Genomic DNA, 5,126 nt, shown 5'->3' with positions numbered 1-5,126 from the left:
TCCCACAGACAATCTGACTCAGTTGCATTTAGTCACTTTTCAAAAGGCTTGGAGAAGTGGATGAATAATTTCAGTTCCAATTCCTACTGGAAGCAAAACATAAACATGATTAGAACTTATTGGGAAACTGTTTCTAAGACACAGATTTTAACAAAAAGAGAAAAATATGGGGTGGGGGGAAGGGAAGATGGTAATCTGCATTTGCATTAGGCAGACAGACAGACAAGCAGTTAATTAGCTTTAGTACAGGGAATTGAATACAGATATCCACAGGTGAACTAATGTCCTACAATTTACAACCATGTCTGGAAGCAAAGACGGAATTCTAAAGGTGATAAATTGCTATGGACAGCTCAATTTTAAGAGCTGGACTATACACACATATAGACCTTTGTATTTATACAGGCATACATACTCATGGATAAATACACACAGCTGTGTGATTTCAAAAGTGGAGTATTTTCAAATACACACCCACTTAAGATTATATTTCCTAATAAATAAAATCTGTAACCTGTTCGGAACTCTACACCAAAGAATGACATTATACAAACATCCTCCAAGAACTAAAGATGAACATAGTTTAAAAAAAAGAAAAAAAAGAAAAAAAAAGCCAACCAGAAAACTAGTATTTTTTGAATGGAGGTGGGGGAAAAGGGTTAAACCTTTATTTAAAAGTCAGAGTTCAAAAAACCCTCAATGATGATCTAGAGGACCCAGGCTACTATTTTTACTGTTCCATGTAACAAAAAAAACCCCAAACAACCCAGTCACAACACTTCTGGCTCAATGGGCCAGTAGTAAGTGCGGTCACAAGTAGAGCTGAAATTTTACAGTACATAAATAGCCAGCAAAGCACATGCTAGTTTTGGTCTGCAGTCTCAATGCCTTTTGCATAGACAATTATAAGAAAGCAACTAATGCTTTTGTACACAGTTGTGTCTCACTCTGTTATAACTTGCAGGAAAAAATCCAACACTAATTGACACAATTATTTTACAATTGCATTTATGCATTAGTAATTCATTTACTCAGTTTTAATTCATCCTCCTCTCTACTATTCCTCATAATGAAATAAAGTGGGCCTTTTCTTTTTACTGTTATTAAAAAAAAGAGCATTAATGCTCTGCTCACCGCAGGTAACAGGCATCATGTAACAGGCATTTCAATCTGGTGGAAGAAATTGGCAACAAACTAACATAATGTCTTTTGTTGAAGTTCTTGTTTTTAATCAGTTAAAGAGTAGAAAAATACTGGATTTCTGTTAGACACCTATGAGATCCAACTACTTAAACATACAGAAATCTTTATGTCCAGATGATTAGTAACTAAGTTACAAAGACTCAAAAGATCGAGGTGTTGGAGAAAAACAGTAGAGACAAGTGACTTAAGGGATGTATTGGCTCAAACATCTTACTATAACTATCATCCAGAAATTCACAGGTTTTAGAACCGTTTACAGATTGTCAAAGAAGGATAGTAAGATTATTGACAAAGTATAACAGAATCATATGAGGAAAAACTGGCTGAACTACTGCCTCAACATAAAGAAAAAGAATTGAGATCTTTTCAGTCGACAAAGAATTTTCTTGCTGCCAGTGACAGGAAGGGATTGGCTTTGAGCTCAAGATAAAAAAAAAAAAAGCCACACACAGAGAAAAAGGTTTAAATGTCTATTTTACTGGACCAGCAAGCCTTTAACATAGCTCTTTATCAGAGCTGGAACTGAACAGTTTGACTACCAGAATGCAAGTCACTCTGCATACTGACAAAATTCTTTAGGAAGTTACTGGATACAGCCTTCAGAAAAGAAACCAGAGACTTAAAATTTGTGAGGGAAAACCCTATTCATTGCATTTACCTATAATTAGAACCAAACATATTATTTACCTACAATTAGAATCACCCCCCCCCAAACCCTTGGAAATCTTGCAGCAACACTAGGCTTTTTATTTTTCCTCCATAGAGCTTGCCTGATAACATACATTTAAAAAGGGAAAAAACACAAAAACCCAACCCCCCCAAACTTTCTTGTTAAGCATCCCACCTGAACTTCTGAAAGAAGACAGCTACCCAATGAAGATCTGCACTATCACGTAAACACTTAATGACAAACTCACTCAAACTTCCCTCTTTCTGCTTCTCAATCCATTCATTTTATAGTTCTAGATACTCTAATTAAACCCTGTTCCCCATTTTCGTAAACAGTGGTAATAAACAGCATTAAAACAGAAACTACATTAAAGACTTCCACTAAATTCAGTCTTGGTCCCTTTGTAAGCAAGGACTGAACTACACTCTCCGGTGTGCTACAGTTCAAGAGCAGTATAGGTAAATGAAGTCTAGCATGAAGTCTAACTGTAAATGAATAGAAGTATGCAACAACGTGAAGCAAAAACATTCAATATGGTAGCGTTTCTAACAACTAACAGGTACGGTAGCTACACTTTCATCTGGAAATAGGCATACTCTGCACAAAGAAGGAAACTGATCTTTCATAAGCCCAGTTTGGGGAGGGTGAGTACTATCTGTACTGAGCCACTTCTGCCTAACAAACAGTAACGACAAGGGAAGTATAATAGCAAAGGTAAGGAGCCACAGAAGAATACTCAAACTATACTAAGCATTAGGAAAAACACTTGCTTTTGCTGGAAAATATATTGATATAGATGTCAACTGCAAAATCCCCAAGCAAAATCAAAAATTATTCAGTGAAGCCTAGCAAACATTCTTGTGAAAAATCATTATTTATTTGAGCCTAGCAGCCTAATGAGCAAAAACCCCTTTGTCTCCATCTACTGCTGCCTTTTATTTCCTAATACCAGCCAAATGACAAACTTGAAGACTCTTAAGTGTGCTTCTTCAGCCTCTATTCCTTCTCCCAATACACCAACACTGCTTTCAAGAGATGGTATCAAAAGCCAGAACAAACAGACAGGACACCTTTCCCAGTGAATATCACAGCTCCTAATGCCAACAGATAACCTAAAGGAGAGCAAGAGATGTCCCCCTCATCACCACCATGTGATCTTTAACACATCTTCAGATGTGATTTGCTTTCAATTCTTTCTACATCAGACTCATGCTGATAAGTCCTTTAGGAACAGAGGGAGAAAAGGAAGAGATGAACACCATCTTCCTACCTCAGAAAAAAACTGGAATATACTTACATCTCCACATACTCAGAAATTCCTGCTAAAGGGCTGCACCATCAAATAATATAACACCACACATGGATCACTTATGACTTTGGGTTTATCTATACAGTTAAGTTTACCAGCACAATTAGAGATTCCAAGGGGCCTTTTTTATTTCAATGTAAATTTCCACGTTGCTATTTTAATGCTTTATTAATTGTAACACTACTCTATAATCATACTGCCTTTTATAATTCTATTACAGTAGTTTTACAAGCAGATTTCCTCAAATGTCAAAATATAGCTCAATCGCATTCTGCACCTTTCATCAAGGAATTTAGCATTTCATGGCAACAGTACCCTCAAAAATGAAAACTCATTTTTGAGTTCATTTCACAAATGAAAAATTCAAAAATGAAAAAGTTTCATTTACATGGTTCTAAATGTATTAAGCCTATTAACTCACTTTCTGAGCATTATTTGCATTTCTGTAACATTCAGAAGCACCAATCAACAACTGAAAGACAAACATGATCAATGCTGTCATCGCGTAAGGTACTCACAAAGCCAGATTTATCTGTAAGTGTTTACCAGACTGATTAAAAAGTACCGTTCAGATTTATACCACATACGAAAAGCCTTAGTTCTTCTATACTGGAAAGTGTACTACATGCCTATGAATTTGAGAAAAGAAATTCTATGGCTGTCAAAATGGATCTAAAAAGCTGCCTGAGCCTGCCAGGTTTTAGCTTCTCATCTCTGAAATCTATCAAATCGGAGGGGGGGGGGAAGCTGCACAAAATCAAATCAATAAAACCCTAAGCCATACAAACACATACATCAGTAACCAGTAACCATAAGAAATTCAATTATCATTTATTTTAGTCTTCCACAACACAGTTTTTGCATATAAATATTTATTACTTAAAGGACAGGGACAGCTTCTGAACAGCGGCAGTGGATTTTGTTCATCCCTCTCCAGGACGCAGGCAAAGACACTAGGATCAGGAGGATTCCTAACAGGCAAGGTCATCCTCCCCTTTTCCCATGGTCTCCAGTACACAGGCAGGCAAAGGACCTCCTTCTGAAGTAGGGTTTCTTGATTATTTATTGTTTTAAGAAATCATATCTAAACCAGTTTTGGTTGTTGGTTGTTTTTTGGGGGTTTTGTTTTGTTTTTCAACTAACTATAGCAGCACAAAGTCTTCCTCAACAAGACAGTGGCCTAAAGCAAATACAGGACACAAAAACAAAACAAAAGACCCAATGACCACAGCCTCAGCTTTTCTGGACAAATCAATGGCATCAAGAGCAACTAGTTTTTCTATAGGATCACCAGGCTGTAGACGATTTCACTTCATCTACCCCACCCAGGTAACAAAAAACCCCACCCACTCCTAAAAAGTATTCAAGTTTCTAAGAATATGAAAGACCCTGAGCAAAATCAAAGCTGGATGAAAACTTGCACAGCTTTAGGGAGTTATTCAAAACAGCCTCAAACCTTATTTCAGTTACTGTTTTTGACAGCTCAGACAAGTACCATTAAGCCAGAGAGGAAAGGGAGGCCCAGAATGCTTCTGGCTCACAAAGGGTGTGAAGCCAACGCAGTTGTCACTTTAAACAGGAACCTAAATTATATGTTACACTACAAATTATTATTGATACTAAACCACAGCAAAACCAGGCATGGAACAGAGGTCTTTGCAACAACAGAAGGTGACAAAAAAAACAAAGCTATTTGGGGGTTTACTTTCCCATAATCTCTGTAGTCAAAGTTGTACCTTAAAAGGTGGTCCCACAGGACTTCAAAGATTCTGGAGTTGAGGCTGCAATTCCTAGGCAGGATAAAAGCTACCTAGGAAGGACCACCTCAGTCCCACCCCTGCAGATGCTTATTTTAGCCACCTGATTTCACACCCACTTTTTGACTTTCTTTGTCCCTGGGATGAATGGGTTCAGTAAATTAAGCCACTAGAAAAAAAAAAAAAG

Source organism: Phaethon lepturus, unplaced genomic scaffold (assembly GCF_000687285.1).
Source record: "Phaethon lepturus isolate BGI_N335 unplaced genomic scaffold, ASM68728v1 scaffold53613, whole genome shotgun sequence".
NCBI classification, from domain to species: domain Eukaryota; kingdom Metazoa; phylum Chordata; class Aves; order Phaethontiformes; family Phaethontidae; genus Phaethon; species Phaethon lepturus.
Note: the sequence above shows the minus strand (reverse complement) of the source record.